This window comes from Lynx canadensis, chromosome B2 (assembly GCF_007474595.2).
Source record: "Lynx canadensis isolate LIC74 chromosome B2, mLynCan4.pri.v2, whole genome shotgun sequence".
NCBI classification, from domain to species: domain Eukaryota; kingdom Metazoa; phylum Chordata; class Mammalia; order Carnivora; family Felidae; genus Lynx; species Lynx canadensis.
In genome coordinates, this window is record NC_044307.1 from 1,446,559 (window position 1) to 1,468,603 (window position 22,045).

At 49.1% G+C, this 22,045-nt stretch overlaps 4 non-coding genes across 4 annotated transcripts; 3 read left to right on the top strand and 1 right to left on the bottom strand.

The window, feature by feature from the left end:
- Window positions 1–3,618: 3,618 nt before the first annotated feature.
- Window positions 3,619–3,691, top strand: TRNAF-GAA. Its single transcript has one exon. It is a non-coding gene; the product is annotated as a tRNA-Phe (tRNA).
- Window positions 3,692–5,923: 2,232 nt separating this feature from the next.
- On the top strand, window positions 5,924–5,995 carry TRNAA-UGC. The gene has a single exon. It is a non-coding gene; the product is annotated as a tRNA-Ala (tRNA).
- An 8,494-nt stretch (window positions 5,996–14,489) lies between these two features.
- On the bottom strand, window positions 14,490–14,562 carry TRNAK-UUU. The gene has a single exon. It is a non-coding gene; the product is annotated as a tRNA-Lys (tRNA).
- Window positions 14,563–18,331: 3,769 nt separating this feature from the next.
- TRNAR-CCG lies at window positions 18,332–18,404 on the top strand. The gene has a single exon. It is a non-coding gene; the product is annotated as a tRNA-Arg (tRNA).
- Window positions 18,405–22,045: the final 3,641 nt, after the last annotated feature.

The window sequence follows — 22,045 nt, forward strand, 5'->3', positions numbered from 1 at the left end:
AGCTGCGGAGAGGTGCGGGCGTCCACTAGCCGCTGCACCTGCCCGCAGACGCTGTTCCTTCCCAGGATGCTTTTCCTTGCGCTCCTCCCCTTCGGCCCTGCCCAGCGCCCGGCCCCTCCCTGCCTCAACCCTCCGCGTCCCTACCCGCCCGCTTCAGTCTCTGTGCCGACTCCCGTCCACATCGCTTTGTACTTTTCTTCCTTCCCTGTGCTCCCAGTTCAGGCCGAGCCCGGGCCTGGTTGGGGCGACGTGCGGGGCTGCGGGTAAACCCTGAGTAGGTAATGTTTTCTGTGCTGGGGAGAAGCAATCGGTAAAAGGACCAAAATAGTCGGGGAGATTATCATCCCAAACCTTACATCCAAATTTTACGCTCCTACCAACTCTTGGCTAAAGGCAAAAAAAAAAAAAAAAAAAAAAAAAAAAAAAAGCCTGGACGTGGAGACTGGCGTTTGAGGACCCATGCAGACACGTAGGGTTTTATTGAAATTCACTCCTTCACTGTATTTCCTGGTTCCAGAGAAAACTGTTCCCGAAATTCTGAAAACCACGGAGATGGTTGACAGGAGTGCGGGTCCTGGCTCTGTGAGTTGTTGCGGGAGCTTCTAGTGCTCACAGAGGGCAGCAGCCCGGAGCCCGCAGGTTGAAAAGCACTGGGGAGACAGGAGGTAATGGAGGCAAGGAGGTTCGCAAGGACATCTTTCCTTCTTTCTTCTTCTCTTGTTACATAAATCGAGGCTTAATTATAAAGTAAGATGCATAAACCTTAATGAACGAGCTTGATGGGCTGCGACTATGCAGACGTCCCGGTAACCAGCACCCCCGCCCCCGATAACCAGCACCCCCGGTAACCAGCACCCCGATAACCAGCACCCCCGGTAACCAGCACCACGGTAACCAGCACCACAGTAACCAGCACCCCGGCAAAGGCCCAAGACTCTTAGGCTCCCAGAGCTTCCCCCTCTTACCACGATCCGCTCTGCTTTCTGACCTCCACCACCAGAGATGTGTTTTTCTCCTGTTCTGAAACAGAAATAGAATCATATGATATGTACTCATTTGAGTATTTCGCTCCAGTTTTAAAACAATTAGATTCATCCATAGTGATGGTCGTGGAAGTTTTCGTCGCCCCCTAGGCGTTCCTTCGGATGGAAACTGTACATCATGAGATAACACCACAAGGTATTGATTCCCTTCACTGCTGGAGCACATTTGGAGGGCGCCGGGTGTTGGCTGAACGTCTAACGTGGGCACAAGCACTCCTGTCCATGTTCATGTCGTTCTAGTGTAGGTGAAAAATTGTCCCTTTTCCCCTTCTGGATTCTTTGCTGGTCCAGTAATTAACGTAAGACTTCTAAGATAATTAGGAATGCTTCTAAATTCTACATTTGTACTCTTAATTCAAGTTCTTCTCTCAGTTTCTCAAATAACTGGGTTTATGCTAATGTTCTGTGATTTAAAACAGGTGTGGGACATGTGAGTCGTGCACTGACAGAAAATGACAGAAAAATGTAGTTTTAGCGTTCATGAGCAAACGCAACAGCATTTAACAACATAAATTAATGTAAGACAAATTACAGGGGAAAAACAAATTTAATTCTTTATTTGTGAGAGCCCCATAGAAACATGAAACTCGAAGGAGTGACAAGACAAAGGGGTTTGGGCTTGGGGTAGTAAACGGTGGACAAGTAACGAGGTTCATTTATCTGACTTTCTCTGCCCTAAATCCCCTGTCTCTGGTGCTGAGATGCTTTGTGCCCTCTTGGTACAGGGGACACTCATCTGCTTTCAGGGACCAAGGAGAATCAGAGTGTCCTCACACCAGCTGTTTCTCAAGTCCCTTTAGTTCAAAGTAATCAAGAGGCCAACGTGACAGATTTCGGGGTGGCAGTTCTGCACCCCTCCACAAGGGAAATACTCATGCATTTCTCTTGGGCACACGCACAGGTGTGGTCTCGGGGTCACAGGTCATATGCATATTTAGTTCCAGCCAATATTTCTGGGGGCGCCTGGCTGGCTCAGTTGGTGAAGCACACGACTCTTGATCTCAGGGTTGTGACCTTGGGCCCCACTTTGGGTGTAGAGATTAGAAATAAAATCTTTAAAAAAATTTTTTCAGTTTCCCAGCGCAGATGTGCGGGTGGCTGGAAAGCCTGGTCAGAGATGCCTGAGACTTGCAGCTGCTTCGAACCCTCAGCAGAACCTGATGCTGGTGAGGAGGAGTATTTCACTGTTTTTAAATTTGAATCTCCCTGCTAGCAAAAGACGTTGAGCACCTTTTAAATCGCCTACTGGCTATATGGGGATCCTCTTTTGTGAAGTGCGTCTGAATTTGCTCTTTCTTTTCGAGATTTTAGTCTTTTTCTTAGCGTTTTGTAGAAGTGCTTCACATATGCCAGGTAAGAGTATTTGTAATTTGTAAGTATTGAAATGCCTTCTGAGACTGTGGCTCATCTCTTCCTAACGCGGAGAGGGCTTGACAAACTTACGAAGAAGGGGAAAGAAGAAACGAAGGGGAGAGAGGTTGAGGACACAGGAGAGAGTTCCATCTGGAGATCTCTGTGGTTTTTCCGTGCAGGAAAAATGCCCTGGGCCTTTGGCGGGGCGGGGGCCTTGGGAGGGACTGATGGGGAGAGTGGTCCTCGAGCAGAAGCGCCGTTATCTGGCCTGCCTTCCTCTTACACTTCTAGCACGGGGTCCCGTTCAGAGGTTTAGGGCACGGCGGCGTGTGACACGGTGGATTTTCTGTCCTTGAAGACTCCTCAGAAATGTGGCTCAGGTTTCCGGAGGGTGAGGGCATTTCTGCGGTGAGAGGTGTGGCTCAGGGGGGCTCCGCCCTTTCCTAGTGAGCGGGTTCGTACCCGCGCTCTCGCGTCTACCTGTCTGTCTCCGGCACTCCAGTACTCCTCTCCTTTGAACAACTCGTCTTGCAGGCTGTGGCGCAAGGGAGGGCCTCATCGGCCTCAACCTGCGCCCTGGGTCCGCGCCCGGGGTCTCTCCCTGGGTCTCTGCCCGGGGTCTCCGCTCGGGGTCTCCGCCCAGGGTCTCTCCCTGGGGTCTTTCCCTGGGTCTCCGCCCAAGGTGTCTGCCCAAGGTGTCCCCTTGGGTCCCTGCCCAACGTCTCTACCTGAGTCCCCGCCTGGGGTCTCCCCTCGGCCGCCCGCAGTGTCCGCTCCGGGAAGCCAGGGAGGAAACACCGGCTCGTCCGGATTTCCTGAACCCCGTGCAAGAAGCCAGTCACCACCCCCACGTGCCCACTAGCCCAGTTCCTGCTGCTCGCCCCTGAGGAGCAAGACAGAGAAAGGACCGGAGAAGACTCGGTAATTCCGTGTTGAATTCCCTGCATCCCCGAGCGGCGTTCGCGTCGTGGGGAACCCCAGGCGACCACGCAGGGAGCACCTGCTGACCCGTTTCTACCCGCCCCTCCTCCTCCAGCTCACCCGCTGCCTCCGAAGGCCTTCTCCTCGCGCAGGGTTTCTGGGAGCCCTTCCCCCCCCCCAACTCTCGGGGAAGCGGATGCCTGCGAGCAAAGTGGGAGCGGACACGTTGGGGGGGGGTACCCTGGCCCCGCGATGCAGACTTTACCAATTGGAGAATGACTAAAGAAAGAACCTTTCAGCAGCCGAAATAGCTCAGCTGGGAGAGCGTTAGACTGAAGATCTAAAGGTCCCTGGTTCGACCCCGGGTTTCGGCAGCTTGGCTTTTGCCCCGGCACGTGGGGGGAGGGCGGGGGCGCATTTTTGTCACACTCTCTTGGTTCCTATTCACTGAGGTCTTGGATGAAACGTTAACCGACATAGCGAATATTTCATTTAAAGTTTTACAACCTAAGAAATTCCAATATGTTACATGCCATTACCCTTACAACTCATTTCTGTCTTGATGGGTGTGTGTGTGATGTTTTTAACCCACACAACAATTGCAGGGGGGAATCTGCAGAGAAAGAACCCCTGCAATGTTGTAGTAGAATGTGTGTGGTGTGTGCTCGTGTATGTGCAAGGACAACTCTGCAACCAGAAAACTAGAGTATCCATTATTATGTGGATATATGTGTGCATAAAGAACTTATACAACGCAACACCGAAAAACCAAATAATCCAATTAAAAAATGGGCAGAAGACATGGAGACACTTCTCCAAGGAAGACATCCAGATGGCCAACCGACACATGAAAAAATGCTCAACATCACTCATCATCAGGGAAATACAAATCAAAACCACAATGAGATACCCCCTTACCCCTATGAGAATGGCTAACATTAACAACTCAGGCAACTACAGATGCGGCGAGGATGTGGAGAAAGAGGAACCCTCTCGCACTGCTGGTGGGAAAGCAAACTGGTGCAGCCACTCCGGAAAACAGTATGGAGACTCCTCAAAAAATGAAAAATAAAACTACCCTACGACCCAGGAATTGCACGGCAAAGTCAGTTGGAGGAGACAAATACCATATGATTTCACTCAAGTGTGGAATGTAAGAAAACAAAACAAATGAACAAAGTGGGGGGGAAAGATAAACCAAGAAACAGACTCTTAACTACAGAGAAGAACTTGATGGTCACCAGAGGGGAGGTGGGTGGGGGGCCGGGTAGAATAGGTGAAGGGGATTAAGAGCACAGCTGTCCTGATGAGCAGTGAGTAATGCATAGAAATGTCATATCCCTATATTGTACCCCCGAAACTGATTTAACACTGCATTATCAACCATACTGGAAATAAAAGAAAATAAAGGAAATAAAAGTTCCATGAGCCAAGTGAGAGAACTAGTCTGCCAGACAAATCTTATTCCTCCAATTTCAGAAAGGACTCAGTCATTTTAGGAATATTGGCAAAAGCTCATATATGGGGAAACCAGAATGCGAAACACTTAACCACTAGAAATCCGGTACCAGGAAATTGGTTTTCTCAGCATCTTCTCATGTAGTTCAAAGAACACAGTCTTAACCAGGATAAGTCCCAGGGTTCAAGAAATGTCCAGCGGTGAACGCTAATGAGCACACTCTTTGGTCTTTATCTGGCTTCTGATTCTTGGGTCTCCCAGTGACTCACAAACCCAAGGCTCGAAGCCCAGGTGATCCTGAGTTGGCCGTGTGGCATCCTCACAAGTGCGCTGCATGTATCTCGAATTTAATGTGAGCAAAGCTAGCTCATGTTCCTCATGTTCCCATCCTCCCCCCTCCCTCCATCTCCAAAAGAATTTTTATAACCTGTTTTCTGCACTTCTTCTGTTTGATAATGGCATGATGTTTCCTATAAATAAATAGATGATTTTTCCCTTGACCCTTAAATCTTGTGTCTCTTTACCTTTGGTCTCACTCTCACAATCCAACATTTCTCTCCATCCCCAAAGCTGTTTCCTTCATGCCTAATGAATGCCTTTTGAAAAAGAGATTTTGGACAATTGGCAGGGCCTCCTAAGTTTGAAGAGAAACGACCCTTTAAGTGAAATGCTGAATGCATCACTCTAGGGTTTCCTTTTAGGGTCGTGATGCCTTTTCCCTATTAAATCTGATACTTAATATTCCAATGGAGCAAAAAGAAATATTATCAACCATTTTAGGCTGGAAAATGCTGACTTTCCAAAGCCTTGTGTCTCAGGGTAAGATACATCTGAAGGAAAGCGAAAGAGCTGAAAACTGGGGCTTGGTTACTTCCTTGGCAGGAATGGGAGAAGGAAACTGTAAACACGTGTTGAAGCCACAGGAGACACTTCTTGGCTATCACCGGACACGTTTCCAGTGTCTTCCTTTCCATCTCAAGTTCTACACTCTGAAGAATCAGTGCCCCTCTTTGGTTCCTGAAGGCCTCCTGCTCAAAGCAGCCGCGGGAGCCTCGTTAACACTGAACCACCACAACAGGCAGGAATCAAGGGCCTCAGAAAACAAAACTTATTTCCAGATAACCGTTAGCAACGAGCCCTCGCGGAGGGGGGTGTAGCTCAGTGGTAGAGCGCATGCTTTGCATGTATGAGGCCCCGGGTTCGATCCCCGGCACCTCCAAGCTATAGCTTTTTTTTTTTTTTTTTTTTTAATTCTTCAAGAAATACTGATCTAGCACTCCTAACTTTTTGTTCCATTCCTGCACACATGGAGGGAAAAACCTAATGGGTTGTCTTGAATTCTCCCTCATCTCTTGCTGTGAGCCCCCACACCACCCAGGGGGACGGGACCCTAACAACATCCCTTGAACCCGAACAAAAGCGCGCACACGAGGTAGCGGTTCACCGTGGTTCCCACCGTGCACTATTATTAAAGAGAGGGAAATACAACAACGGAGAAGAAACAGCATCGCCCTACCTACATCTTCTTTGGTTCTTTCTGTTTTCTGGGCCAAACGCAGAATGAGAGCAGCATTACTCCTCTGGCTGCTTTACAGACCCCCAGCACTTGCGGACCCCAAGCCCTCCGGGGTGAGCAAGCCGAAGGATGCTGGACGACTGGGGGGGGTGGAGATGGCCAGGGACCTCAATAGGGGCCTTCCAAACATGAAAGAAATAAAGGTGGATCAACGCATTCTCAATCGATATTCCATAATATCTGCTTCCCTACACTTCTTCACTCACCCCGTTTTCACCATTGTTTTAAATCTCGAAACAAAACATTGCCTGGAGGCCTCCGTTAACATCAAAAGAAGGCCCTCAGGTGAGGAAGTAGGAAAGGCTTTTCTGTCACAATGGGAAAGAGATGCAAAGGTGACAAGAACACAGGTGTGTCGGCCGCTTCTGCGGGTGAAGGGCGGCCACTTCCTCTGCACTTTCGCCTCTGCTCTGTGTGGCCAGGGAACACCTAGGAGTTCCTGACCCACTGGTGGCACCTGCATTAGTCGCTAGGGTCACCGTAACAGAATACCACAGACTCGAGCAACAGAAATTTCTTTCCTCACAGTTCTGGGGGCCAAGATCAAGGTGCCGCAGGGCTGGTTTCTGGTGAGCCCTTTTCAGGAGGCAGCAGACAGCGGCCCTCTCCGTTTGCTGTCCCATCGCGTGGCTTTTCCTTCGTGTGCACACGCCTTGTGTCTCTTCCTCTTCCTATGAGAGGCACCCTTATCTCACTGAACCTTTATTACCTCCCTAAAGACTCATCTTGAGATACAGTTGCACTGTGCGGTGAGGACATCATATGGATTTGGAGATGGGGAGGGGGGACACACAATTCAGTCCCTAACGGCACCTTTTCAAGAATTCCGATGCAGGATGGTTTCAAAACTGCTGCTCTCTGTGGATTTATTTCCTGCTGGATCATTTGTCTTTGGGAGGGAATTAAATTTGTTTCCAGTCTGTAAGTCTAACTTTCCGCCAGGCTGGGATGTCCTTATTTCCAGATTCCCTTCCCCAGTGACAAAATCTACAGCGGGCACTCCCGAGGGGGACTGCCTGGAGTCTGCCTGGCTGCTGATTGGTGGTGCTCCCTGGGGCCAATTACTTGTTCCAGGATGCCGTTTTCGAGGGGGGTAATGTGGTCATTCCATGCATTCTCTTTAGTCTGAGTGCTTTCTCTAGCATTTAAGCACATGGAGCGTGGGGTGTTAGTGAGAAAGGACCTGGAGAGGGCATGTGGAATTAGGGTGCTGTTGAGCAGACTTCCAGATTCCAGGTCCAATCCCCCGGACAATAATTTAGGTGACTTTGTGGGTCCCATCACACAGCCGCTGAGTTTTCTGTGGGTGAGCTCCAGTGGGCGCGGGGAGACCTGATCTACCAAAATGCCAGGGGTTCTATCAAACTATTTGGGGGTCTCGGAAAGCTAGACTTGGAGGACTTCTAGTCCTATGGCAAACGCCGAAGTGTCCTCTCCGTCCCAACTAATTTGGCCAGTTCTCTCGTCTGGGATCAAGTTGCTAAAAACTATACTATGAGTGAATTGTGATTAAAATATCTCCTTCCAGTATGGCTGCTTCTGCAGCGGGCCACACTTGTTGCCTCGCAGGCCACTCCTCCCTCCATGGAAGAAATCCTGCACCTCCTCCTCCCCCTGCTGCCCTCACGTCTGCCCCTTGTCCACTGAGCCTAAGTCTCTGCTTGTCCCCCTTAACTCTTACAAGGCTTCTGTTACGAGGGGGCCGTGACAGGTCCCTCTCCCTGTGCCCCCAAGAATCGGACACGGGCAACGCCGGGGCCCCTGCAGAAGCGGGGGTGAGATTCTGAGACAGACACCTGGATTCCGGAGGCTTGCTTACACGACAGATGTCACCGCTCACGTACAGTCCCGAGCCGTCGGCCCTTGGACCCAGCCGACACCCTGCACCTGTTCACACAAGGTGCCCGCCGTCCCGGCGCCAGTTAGGGTCCGTGCCACGGCTTCTACCTCAACACTCAACGTCCAGGAAACACTCGTTCCTCCCGCTGCCCGACGTGCGGACGCCGGCAGACCCCGCTCCCACCTGCGGCTCCTCTCGGGCCGTCACCGCGCAGGGATCAGACCCGGCCGACCCGCCGGCCCGGCCGGGCGCACCGACCCCACCGACCCCGCTGACCCCGCCGGGCGCACCGACGGCGCCGACCCCACCGACCCCGCTGACCCCGCCGACCTCACCGACCCCGCGGACCCCGCTGGGCGCACCCACCGCACCGACTGCGCGGACCCGCCGACCCCGCCGACCCCGCCGACTCCGCCGCGCGCCTCCTCTCCGGTGCGACGCCGCGACCGTCCGGGGAAAACGCGCGCTCAGCTCCCTTCGGGACCGGGAACCGATCTTCTCCCCCCGCACCCCCCCCCGGCCTGTCGTGCCCACTCACGCGACCCTCCGCTCGCCGTTGTCACCCCCGCCCGCCCGCTTCCGGTGCCCCCCGGGGCCCCGTCGCCTACCTCCCGCGCCGAGCTCCCATTCCCCGCCCCCCCAGCCCGGCCTCAGTCCGCGGCGACGTCTCCAGGCCTCGGCCTGGCAAACCCTCTGGTTTTCAGAATCAGCTGCGGCTTTTAAACAGTGTGGGTCCCCGACCCCCCGACCCCACAGGACCCGGGATCCCCACAGACCCAGTGACTGTCGCACCGCATTATGGGCGAGGCTGGAAGGGCGCGCGCCCTTGGCTCGGGTTCCCGAAGCAGGTGCGGCCGCCCGGGACGCCCCCCGCCCCCCTCCGGCGCCCTCCCTCCGTCTCGCCCTCCGCGCGTCGCGGAGTCGCGCCCCCTACACGAACCCGAACCCGGGCGGGACCCGCGACGGCGCGAACCCGGGACCCGACCCGCGACGGCGGCCGGACGGCCGGTGACCCCCCTGCGGTCCGCGGGCAGCGCCGGGAGCGGTGACTCCCTTCTTCCCACTTCCCGCGGGGCCCCTCGTGCGGAGCGCTCCCGCGGGTCGCGACCTCCGTGGTCGGTGGGTCGGTGCTTTGCAGACACAGACACGGCTTCCTGTGCCAGGAGCGACCGCCACCGAACCCGGATTTCTCCACTTCAGTCGTTTTGCCACACTTGTTTTTTCTCTTCCCCCCAAATGGAAACACACAAATTACTATTTTTTTCTGATTTCAGAATAACTTGCATATTGTCAGGTCTTATTTCTAATAGTTAAAATTCTGAAATGTTAGCATTAATAGCGTACTACGACGTAACACCCAGCTGTACTTGAATTCCACCAATCATGAAAAAAAGGTCCTTCTGAGCGACTTTCCCCGCCAGGTTCAGGATCATGCGCGGCAGGTGGCTTTCTTGTTCTCTGTGTCCTTCAATCTGGGATGGCTCCTCGACCCTTCCTTCCTTTCCCGACGCTGGCGGTTTTGAGAAACTCAAGCCAGTCGTCGAGTAGACCCTTCAGTTTGGGCTTATCTGGTGTTTCTTCACGATTGGGTTCGGGTCACACACTTTGGCAAAAATACAAACGATTTCGTTCTCAGTGTATCACATAAGGGTTTTTCATTTATTAGTGGGGTTAACTAAATGTAATGTTTCCCTTCATTCAGTTAGTTTGTAAAATGGGCAGAAATATTTGAGGTCAAACAAGTACTTCATTCCTCACCAAAATTTTATCCATCACTTAAAAAAAATATTTACTTATTTTTGAGAGAGAGAGAAAGAAAGAGACAGAGTACGAGCGGGAGAGAGGCAGAGAGAGAGGGAGAGACACAGAATCCGAAGCAGCTCCAGGCTCTGAGCTGTCAGCACAGAGCCCAACACAGGGCTTGAACCAAGAGCTGTGAGATCATGACCTGAGCTGAAGTCAGACACTGAACCCACTGAGCCACCCAGGTGCCCCCTTTTACCCACAGTTTCAAAATAGATGGATAAATTTTCTATGGTAATCAATCATTACCATGATGGTGACACAATGGTGACACTTTAGATCTATTGTTTAAATCTATTCTTTCACGTTTATTTCTTTTTAAATTGATATATAATTGACCTATAAAACTATATTCGTTTCAGGTGCACAACATAATGATCTGATATTGGTATGCACTGCAAAATGATCATCGCAGGAAGTCTAGTTATTATATCCATCGCCATACATAGTTACAGCTTTTTGTCTCGTGATGAGGATTTTTAGGATCTACTGTTAGTAAGTTTCATATGTGCAATACAGTCTTGTTACCTGTAGGCTTCCTGAATTACATGTAACAGGGCATGAGTGTGCTCTTTGCCTTGAACACAATGTTGAGATCTTTAAAAGATTCTCCATTGAGAAACTGTCCAATACCTCTACAAACACGGGCATTCCGATAGCACTGTGCGTACACAGTCCAGCTACTGTAATAGATATTCAATAAACAGTTCCTATGGTGTTCATGGGGCAAACAGGAAAAACAAAGCCCACGTCCTTAATATAAATATCGTGAATCCAACCAATATCCAGATTCTTCCTGGTGTAATGCAAAGAAACATCACTCGGTAATTCTGGAGACTTTCCTAACTGTGCTTTTATGTGACCAGAGAGCTCAGTACATTTCTTGTCCTGCCACCACCAGCATTTTACACACATGCACACACACTCACACGTCAGAACTCGAAGATCTTTGTGTTTGATACTTTTCTAGATTCTTCCTCAGCGAAGTCCATCCCTTCTTTCTTATCATCCTGTTCTAGCAGCTCTGTAAGTCGGGTAAGGGAATTTCTCCCAGACGAATCAGTTTCTGTCATTTTCAAAATAGACTCAATAGTATTTTTACAAATATGCTCAGTAAGCTGAGCCTCCAACTCTTGATTTCAGCTCAGGTCATGATCCCGGGGTTGTGGGGCGGAGCCCGGTGTCAGGCTCTGCACTGAGCATGGAGCCTGCTTAAGATTCTCTCTCTCTCCTGCCCCTCCCCCCTCAAATTTTATATATAAAGCTGTGGTACACACACAGGAATATTATTCAGCCATAAACAAGGAAATGCTGCCATTTGTGATAACATGGATGGACCCTGCAGGCATTGTGTTCAGTGAAATAAGTCAGAGAAAGACAAATACTGTATGGTGTTACTTATATGTGGAATAAAAAGTAAAGCACCCAAGACACTAACAGAAAGAGATCAGACTTATGGCACCAGAGGCAGGGAGTGGGGGGTGGAGAATGGGGGAATTTGATGAATGTGGTCAAGAGGTAGAATCTTCTTCGGTGCCTAGGTGGCTCAGTCAGTTGAGCAGCCAACTTAGGCTCAGGACATGATCTCACAGTTCCTGGACCCGAGCCCCACGTTGGGCTCTGTGCTGACAGCTCGGAGCCTGGAGCCTGCTTCAGATTCTGTCTCGCTCCCTCTTTACCCCTCCACCTCACAGGCTCTCTATCTCTCTCAAAAACCAATAAATATTTAAAAAAAAACTTTTTTTAAAAAAAGGTAAAAACTTCCAGTTACTAATAAATAAGTACTGGGATATAATAAGTCATTTATAGTCAACTCTGCTGTATGGTATTTTCGAAAGTCATTAAGAGGTGATAGGTATTGAGGAGGGCATCTGTTGGGATGAGCACTGGGTGTTGTTTGGAAATCAATTTGACAATAAATTTCATATTTAAAAAAGTCATTAAGAGTGTAAATCCTAAGAGTTCTTATCACAAAGAGAAACACGTATTTTCTTTTTTTTTTTTATCTATGACATGATGAATGTTAACTAAAGTCACTGCGATAATCGTTTCACAATACATGTAACTCAAGTTGTTACGCTGTATGCGTTAAACGTATACAGTGCTCTATGTCACATACATCTCAATAAAACTGGATAAGAAAACTGGGTTTTGGGAGTGCCTGGGTGGCTTATTTGGTTGTGTGTCTGACTTCGGCTCAGGTCCTGATCTCACAGTTCCTGGGTTCAAGCCCTGCATTGGTTTCTGTGCTGACAGCTCGGAACCAGAGCCTGCTTTGGCTTCTGTGTCTTCCTCTCTCTCTGCTCCTCCCCCACTCACGCTCTGTCTCTTAAAAATAAATAAACATTTAAAAAAAATGAGAAAAAAGAAAAATGGATTCTGTTGGCCAATAGTATTTTTGCGTTCTTCTTTATGCTTGATCATTTCCTGTTCAGTTGTATCAATTATTCTGAGAGAGGTTTTGAAGTTTTCAACTATAATTGTGGATTTGTCTATTTTTCTTTTCTTTAAAAAAATTTTTTTAATGTTTATTTATTTTAAAAAAAAATTTTTTTTAATGTTTATTTATTTTTGAGACAGAGAGAGACAGAGCATGAACGGGGGAGGGTCACAGAGAGAGGGAGACACAGAATCTGAAACAGGCTCCAGGCTCTGAGCTGTCAGCACAGAGCCCAACGCGGGGCTCGAACCCACCGACCGCGAGATCGTGACCTGAGCCGAAGTCGGACGCTCAACCGACCGAGCCACCCAGGCGCCCCAATGTTTATTTATTTTTGATACAGAGAGAGACAGGGCATGAACAGGGGAGGGTCAGAGAGAGAGGGAGACACAGAATCTGAAGCAGGCTCCAGGCTCTGAGCTGTCAGCACAGATCCCGATGCGGGGCTCGAACTCACAGTCCATTAGATCATGACCTGAGCGGAAGTCGGAAGCTCAACAGACTGAGCCACGCAGGCGCCCCTCTATTTTTCTTTTCAATTCTAGCAGTTCTTAGTTTTTTCTTCGCATATTTCACAGCTCTGTGGTTTGGTGCGTGCGTATCAGGGATGACTCTGCCATCTTGGAAATGTACAATTTTTACCGTTATATCATGTCCTTTTTTGTCTCTGTTAATGATCTTTGTCCTGAGGCTTACTTTACTGATGACATAGTTACTCCGGCTGTCCCTCGTGACATATCTGTTTTCCCCTCGTAATTTCAGCCTGCCTCTGTATTTATATTTGTCGTGAGCTTCCTGCAGACAGCAGGGTCATGTTTTCTAATCCACCCTCTTAATATCTGTGTTTTGATTGGTGTACCTAGACTATTTATATCTAATGCAATTATTGATACATTAGGGCTTAAGTCTGGCATTTTATTTTTTTGCTTCTGCTTGGTTCTGTGATTTTCGCTTTTTGTTCCTTTTTTTATGCTTTTTTATGGACTACTTGTACATCTTTCAGATTCCATATTCATTTATGTATAGCATTTTGGACTGTCTCTCTTCGCATAGAGTCTCAGCAGCTGCTCCAAGACGTACATCATGTGGATTTGCCTTCCCACAGACACCTCGTGTCACCATTTTGCCCGAACTATAGTAACCTTACCTCCCTTCTTGTCACTCTACCCTTCCTCATTTGTAATGTACTTGTCTTAGCAATTTCTTTTACATACATTAGAACCATGTCAGACAATGTTATACCTTTTCCTTCAAACTGTCAAACACTAACTTAGAAAGCTCCAGATGATGAAAATTTATTATATTTGCCATGTCTCTTGCTTACAGTGTATTTTCTTCCTTCCTGATGCCCAACATTGCTTTCTTTATCATTTTCTGTCTGTTTGGAGAACTTACTGGAGCCACTGTTTTAGGGTAGTTCTGCTGCGAGCAATTATCTTAGTTTTCCTTGACCTGGAGTGTCTTGTTTCCCCTTCATTCCTGAAGGATATTTTCTCTGGATATAGTATTTTGGTTTGACAGTCCTTTTCTTTCAGCGCTTGAAAAAGTGCCATCTTGGGATGCCTGTGGCTTGGAGGTTGAGTGTGCCCTACTCTTTTTTTCAGCTCAGGTCATGATCCCAGGGTTGTGGGATCAAGCCCCACATCAAGATCTGCACTGAGCGGGGAGCCTGCTGGAGATTCTCTCTCTCCTCTCTCTCTGACCCTCCCCTGCTTGCACACTCTGTTGCATACTCTGTCTCTAAAATTAAAAAAAATATATATGCCACTCTTTCTGGCCTCTATGGTTTCTGATGAAATTGCCACTGTCATTCAAATTATTTTTGTTTCAATTTTTTTTCTTGTTTTTAGGGTTCAGAAGTGTTGGTTGCTCCTCTTTCCAGTCACCTGATGACTCTTCTCTAAAAACCCCATAAAAGTGTGAGTCTCCAGGCCAGCAATCTCCATAGAGGTGGCGCCTACAAATCAAAGAGTAGACAAAGTTCCAGTCAATGTGCAAGCGAAACCCTTCTCTCCTACACCCTTTGGGTGCTCAGGGCAAAACAAGAGTGACTACGCCTGAACAGGGACTTGAACCCTGGACCCTCAGATTAAAAGTCTGATGCTCTGCCAGCTGAGCTATCCAGGCTCACACGCTGCTTCCTCTCCGTGCGTATCTAATATTGGTTTGCACATTGGGGCACTTCCTATCGTTTCGTGTCCTGGTTCTCAAATAACATCCTTTGAATTCTCCTCACTGGGAAAAAGTGCCCTTAGAGACACGTTACAATCTCCAGGACCTTTTCCTCTTTTTCTCTCCTCTCTGTCCCCCCACCCCCCAGTTGTTCAGAACCAAAGATGCACCGTCTCCTCCAGGAAGCCGGCAGGTTTCAGAGCGGAGGCTCTGGGTTCTAGCCAAGCACCGGCACCTGAATGTTTCCCATTTGCACACACGCTGCTCACACGGCCCCTGTTTGCACCCTTACACGTCGGAGGGGCCGACCGTGAAGGAGGAAGAGCTTGAAGGCGCACGACAATGTTCCACAAGGGACCCCTCCCTCTGCTGTTGGGTGGGACCGCCGCCCCCGCGCAGGGCGAGCAGTCCCAGGGCTGAGAGAGCGGGGACAGCCGCGGAGCGCTGTCGGGGGTCGGCCTGAAGGCAGCGCCTCATCCCTGGCGTGGTCGCGGCCCAAAGATTTCAGAAATAGTAGTGCTGACAGAGCGACCTCGTCCTGCCTCGTTCCTCCCCCAAACACCCACAGACAAGGGCGGTGATCAGTCCCGACACGCGCTCAACCGCCGAGTGTCTGCGACGGTGCACCTCAGTGGGGGCGGGGAGGCGGGGGTGTCTCAGCAAGCAGGGGGCCTCGCGGGCATCCTCCGCACCTGGGGCCTTCCTTCAGGACCAAAGTCCTCCTTCCTGTCGTTCCTGTGATTTTCCCCTTCCTCCTCCTCCCCCTCCCTCCCTCCCCCTCCTCCTCCTCCACTTTTCCCTGTCTCCTCCTCCCTCCTGTCCTCCCCCTCCTCCCCTTCCTCTCTCCTCCCCCTCCTCTTCCCCCTCCCTCCCCCTCCTTCTCCTCCTCCCTCCCTCCCCCTCCTTCTCCTCCTCCCTCCCTCCCCCTCCTCCTCCTACCCTTTTCCTCCTCTCCTCCTACCCTTTTCCTCCTCTCCTCCTCCCTCCTGTCCTCCCCCTCCTCCCCTTCCTCTCTCCTCCCCCTCCTCTTCCCCCTCCCTCCCCCTCCTTCTCCTCCTCCCTCCCTCCCCCTCCTCCTCCTACCCTTTTCCTCCTCTCCTCCTACCCTTTCCTCCTCTCCTCCTCCCTCCTCTCCTCCCCCTCCCTCCTCCTCACTCCTCCCCCTCTTCTTCCTCCTCCTCCCCCTCTTCTTCCTCCTCCTCCTCCTCTCCTCCCTCCAAATTCACCATCTCTTCCTGCTTCAGTCTTCTCTCACTGTCTGCTGCTCGTATTGAAAATAAAGGTGTATCCAAGGGCCTTGGGACCCCTGAACTGTGGTGAAGCCAGCACAGGGAGTATTGGATTGAGGAGAGGACAGAGATACAGCTTACTCAGGATCCCTCCAGCAGGAGGCAGTAACAGGCCAGCTCCACGTAAACCAGCACTTGTACCTTTGGTTCCAGTCTCAGCTTTATTAAAGAGCAAGGCGGAAAGAGAAAAGGTATCAGAAAAAGAGAAAGAGAAAAGAGACAGGTTCAGAAAAGGTAGCCACAGGCGACTTCCTCTCCCTGTTTCCCCAGCTGTGTCTGCACCAGCGAGCAAGCAGGTGGCAGGTAGCATAGAAAACCTGACATTTCTTTATCCCTTCCTTCATTGTCGGCCCGCTGCGCACACAGCACGTGGGGTCAGTGCCCAGATCTCCAGGGCTACAGACGTTCTTCCTGCGGGAGTGAGCAAACTTATGGTTCGAATCACAACTCACAGGGCATGCTGCGCATTCCGAATTCAGAACTTAAGAATAGGCCCCAAATTAAGTGGCTGACATGACCAAATTGGGAGACTCTTGCTCTAAAGGTGTGAATTCATATTTGACCCAGGGTTTGGCAGGCCCTCTGATTTAGTAAAAATAAAAATAAAGAGGAAGGAAGAACCCTTTTCCAAAGCTACAGAAGCCTCTTCTGACTAGGGACACCCTCTGCCACCCACGTCCTCGAGCAAAATATCCAGACAGATACAGCAAGAATAGGACTTCCACACTCTCCAGTCCTCCTTGGATTCCTCACAAAATAGTTCATGGAAAATATTTAAGATTTTTAGAGAAATGCTGTCTGGAGCACATTGGATAAAACTCTCAGAGAAAGAAACACTGAATGGCTTTGGGGGGAAATTGTGTCATCCCTAGAAAGAAAAGCTGATGTTTTTCAAAAGCTACCTACGGGCTGTTTAGTGTCATTTTTAAAACATCTGTGGCAGTCTTCGTGTCCTGACGTCGCCGCCTTCTCCGCAAGAAAGAAATGTGGACGGTTTTGCCCAGCCCACCAGCCTTACTCTGCTGCTTATGCGGATCGTGAATTTGTTCTTCCCCCAAACTGAACAGCAACAAAAAATTCCAGTTTTTAAAAATTTGGTGGCGTTTTGAGGTCTCTGTCTGCTATTCCTTGAGCACAAAATCCACAAGGGAGAATTAGAGGAACAGCGGCCGAGACCCTTCCCAGCCTGTGAAGGAGCCTGAGTTCAGGAACTTTGGTGCCGGGCCTCCTTCCCGCAGGTGAAGTGGTTCCGTTCCTTCTGCCGGTGCCCTGAGCCTCCCCAAACGGGGATCCAAGGGACCGTCATGCAGTCTTCTCACTGAACCCATCTCCAGAAAGAAAGGAGTTCAACTGAGTCAGATGCATAGGAAACATCTGGAAGCATCTCCTTGGTCCAACCAGACCCACTGGGGCCAGGCCTTAACGCTTAGCCTCCTCTGGTCTCAGAAATGGCGACTCATCCTGGCAAGTTCGGTAAGACAGAACATCCCATCCCGAGCATGGCCTAAAGTGGTTCTTCAGCGTGACCTAACCCTGCCTGCCCAGGGGATCCAGCAACTGACCGGCAGGTGCAGAGGCCAGAGGACTAGTGGAGGAAAGACGGTGCTGGGCACAGGAAAAGAAAGAGCAGTGTGGTCTGTCTGGACTCTTCCAGAAACCCAGAGGATAAGGGATGGGGAGGATCTGTCATTTCTTTACTTTGGGGGGGGGGAATGGCTGTGGGGGGTTCTTATTCGTCCTACCCCGACAACTGGGCCACGCACATTTCACACGAGGTGGCCCCCGGGGGTTCCGGGGGGTCGATGCGCGGGGGTGCCGGGACCGGGGCAGCCCTTAGGCTGTTAGGGTCCAGGAGGCCGACGCCCGTGCACACGGTTTGCGCCCTACCCCCTCCCCACCTTGGAGCACTTCGGGAGTCAGCCCAAGGCACCTGAGCCAGCCTCCGACCAAGATCGGGGACCAGCACCCCGCCCCACTGGGGGCGACCCTGCCCTTGAGGGTGCAGGGTCAGGTTGTTAACGCCGCCGGCACGAATGAGTTGTGGTAAAGTGTCTCCAGCGCGCGAAAGCAGGACGCGGCGGCCGCCTTTCCCCGGAGGAAGCCCGAAGGGCAGGGCCGACCAAACCTGGGCGCTCCCCCACCCTGGGGTCAGCGACCCTGGGGCTCTTATTTCTCCCCCCGCAAATCCCCCCTCCCCACGCGTGGTCTTTGCCAGCGACTGAGGCAGAGACCTTGGAGGAATCACGTCACTCTGTCCCCCTCCGTGCACCTGTTCTAAGTAATGGTTGTTAGGGATCCTGGATGGGGTTTTGTTCCTTTTTTGGGGGGGAGGGGAGTTTGAAGGCTGATAATTAAATCCTCCTCCAGCTACAAAATTAAATCTTAGAAGGGAGACTTCTCAGCTTGTGGGTTTGGAAACCCTCCCCCCACGGGCTGGCCGCGTGGCCTAATGGATAAGGCGTCTGATTCCGGATCAGAAGATTGAGGGTTCGAGTCCCTTCGTGGTCGCTGCTTTCTTGCTGGACAAGAAACTGTAACTCTTTCATTTGACTCGCAATGGGACGGACCCCTGAGAAGTTAAAGTTAGTCTTTATGAGCTTTTTGTAAAGTCTTCGGAAACCTAAAGTTTCTTCAGAAACCTAAAGTTAGTCTTTATAAGCTTTTTGTAAAGTCTTCAGAAACATAAAGAAGTCTTTTGGAAACTGGCAAGCCTGTGTGCCAGTGAGTCACCAACAGCCTGCATTTTGCTAGCGACCTCTAATCAGTAAAGATAGCAGTAAAGCGCTAGTGAATGAATAGTCACCAACATTGTCTCGCCCTGGATCTCCCGGCTTAAAGCCCCTCACTAGAACTGGCTGATAAAGGCCCAGAAAAGGGGGCGAGGGGTGGAAAAGCCAACTGTTAATGCTTCTCTGGAAAGCCGGGTTTCAAAGGGCTTCTATGCAAGAGTAAGAAATACCAGGGGTCGGGGATACCGAGGCCAGAAGAGGCCCTTGAAATCTGAACACTCATAGTGAGTGTCTGTCTGTTACTTCTCAGACTGAACTATCCGGGCTCAGGGATCCAACTTTCCCTGAGAATTTAGTCAAAGCCAGTAAGTCAATTATTCTCTAATCTTTCCATTATTTGTCTTTATTACAAGCGCAGTGTTGGTATTTTCCATCATGTGATTTGCGGGAAAAGGTGTGAAGGACCGGACTTGATGTTGACCAAAACCAGCGTCATCTTACCAAAAATTGGTTCTGAACCAGGGATCAAGTCAGCCCCAGGCTGTCCCTTCTGATCTAATCTCAGAGGGATCAATATTTCAACTGCTTCTTCAACCGTTCACATGATTTGTAACTTTCACTTTTGGACGACTTCCTATCCCTTAAGCATTGCCGTTTTCCACCACCCACTCACGCACTTACCACTCACCCAGAAAGATTTGGGATCCAGGTTTTGGTGGTGCCGAATGGAAGGGTGGGGGAGGGAGCCAGAAGAAAAGAGAGAGGTGGGGGAGCTCCGTTGGAACATCTCTGCTTCTCTGTTTAGTGTCTGTTTCGTTTCGTGACTCAAAATTAGACTCAACAACTATGTCTGTTAGGCGCTTTATTTTTCCTCTCCTTTCATCTTTCCCTCTCTGTTCCATTCTTCAATGTTACTGAAAAATAGAACTCAAGGTGAACTTGTAAGTGTTGGGTAGGTGTTTGCTTCTTGATGGAAATACGGTGAGTTCTCCCTGCCCTTTTTTTCTGTCTTATCTTGTCTTCCTTTTAGCAAAACAACCGTCCTGTGTGGTAGCAAAGACTACAGAGTAGGACCTAGGACCAGGCGGCTGCAAAGACAAGGAGGAACATTGGATCATTGCTTTTCTTGTGAGGTGAGCAGGGGAGTCATGAGAACACGAGTGAAAAAGTACAAGAAAGGTTTGGTTACATGGCAGAGAACACATATGGAGATACTGGGGTCGTATGTCGGTACTGAAGCTCAGAGAAATCAGCCTGTGCCAGACATCCTTCGTAAAGTACCAGTGTCATTTTGGGGCAGTTTTGAAAAACCTAACAATTGGCAAGAGAAAGTTCACTAATTTTGAAATCGTTAAGCTAGAGCCTCTCTGGCATTTCTGATTCAAGAAACTTCCCACTCCAATATGAGATTTGTACACAGTAGCTCAAATATATTTACATTAAAACACCTAGGGGGGGCTGGCTCGCCCAGTGGGTGGGGAATGCAACTCACGATCTTGGGGTTGTGAGTTCAAGCCCTGCATTGGGCATGGAGCCTACGAGAAAAAGTGTATTTAAATTAAAAAGCATTTACCCATTATATGTAATAATTAATTATATACAATTATTTATATAATTAACTTAGCTGGGTTTTTGTTCTCTTTTGAACTAAGGAATTTGTAACAGAAAGCATCACAATTATTTTTCTGCTAACTAACGATGTGGGACACAGCAAATACAGCTCATTACTTTTGGGATTTTTCTCTACAAAGTGTTGGAAAAATATTTGGTGTAGTCCAGCAGTTGCTTCGAAGATGCCAAAGACAATATTTTTTAAAAGTTCTCTCTTTTTAAACATATTTATTTTTGAGAGACAGAGAGAGCAAGAACAGGAGAGGGGCAGAGAGAGAGGGAGACACAGAATCCGAAGCAGGCTCTAGGCTCCCAGCTGTCAGCACAGAGCCCGACGCAGGGCTTGAACTCGTGAACAGTGAGATCATGACCTGAGCCACCCTTAAAAGTTCTCCTTTAACATCAACAATGATAAGTCATGCTGGTCATATATACCCTTAATATGTGATGAAAAATATATATAGATAGATCTATAAATATATAAATATTTATACCTTGTGGTCTTCCTCCCCAGAACTCAGCGCCCCAGCCTAATCATGACCAAAAGAGCAGACAATTCCAGCAGAGAGCATCTTACCGAATACCTCACCAGAGTTCCTCTAAAGTATCAAAGTCATTGTGATGGCCAATCTTGTGTGTCCACTTGACCCGGCTAAGGGATGCCGGGAGAAGTGCTAAAACATTATTTCTGGGTGTGTCTGAGAGTGTTTCCGGGAGAGGTTAGCATTTGATTCAGTAGACTGAGTGAACAGACCTGCCCCCACCAATGAGGGCCCAAGAGGAACAAAAGGGCAAAGGAGAGGAGACTGTCTCTGGCCTGAGCTGGGAAATCTACATTTCAATCTACATGTTGAAAATCTACATTTTCAGACATCCTGAGCTCCTGGTTGGAAGGCTTTCCAACTGGGACTGATGATGCCACTGGGTTTTCTGATTCTCCAGCATGTAGATGTCAGATTATAGGACTTCTCAGCCTCCACAACTACATGAGCCAATTCCCACATGAAATCTCTTCTTACATATGTCTTGTTACAATAAAATAAAATGAGAATACCCTCAAAAATCCCCCAAGCAAACAAAACCCTGCAAACCACATAAGTGAACCCAAATCTAGCTTATTTCATGAATACAAGTAAAACTTAATGGAGGTTATTTGCAGTAAATGTCTCTAATAATCGTAAAAGAAGCTTGTCATCTTCCTAAAATGGTGTAAGATCATCACTTTTAACCATCTCCTGCTGTCTTGAATCCCCCGATGTAATAACCGGTCATTTTAAAGGTTAAACAATGTCCTCCTTTTCACTCTATAAGCCATCTTGTGATGCCATGCCCCTGAGCTTCTTATCAGTGTTGGAACTGAAGACTGAGTTCAGGAACTGTTTCTGGTGCACAGTAAGCCCTTACTAAATACGATTTCACTGCTTGGCTTTGATTTTTACTGTTTCTGGATTTTTGACAATCTCTATGTATCCTACTGGCTTTGTTTCTCTGGAGAGCCCTGATTAATGCAGTCATCAAAACCAAGAAAAATCTAAGAAACTGTCACAGAAACAACAACAACAACAACAACAACCCTGAAGACACATACAAGTAAATGTAATGTGTATTGTGGATCCGACCAAGGTTATTAGGCTAAAAACTAAGGAAATCTGAATAGACTACGGAATTCATTTAATAAAATATATCAATTGGTTTATTAATTTAGCAAATATATCATCTTAATGTTAGAGAATCATAAGCGACACTGGATGCTGGGATAGAAGAAATCTCTAACATTCTCAAGGGTTTTTTCTTGAAAATCTATTACTG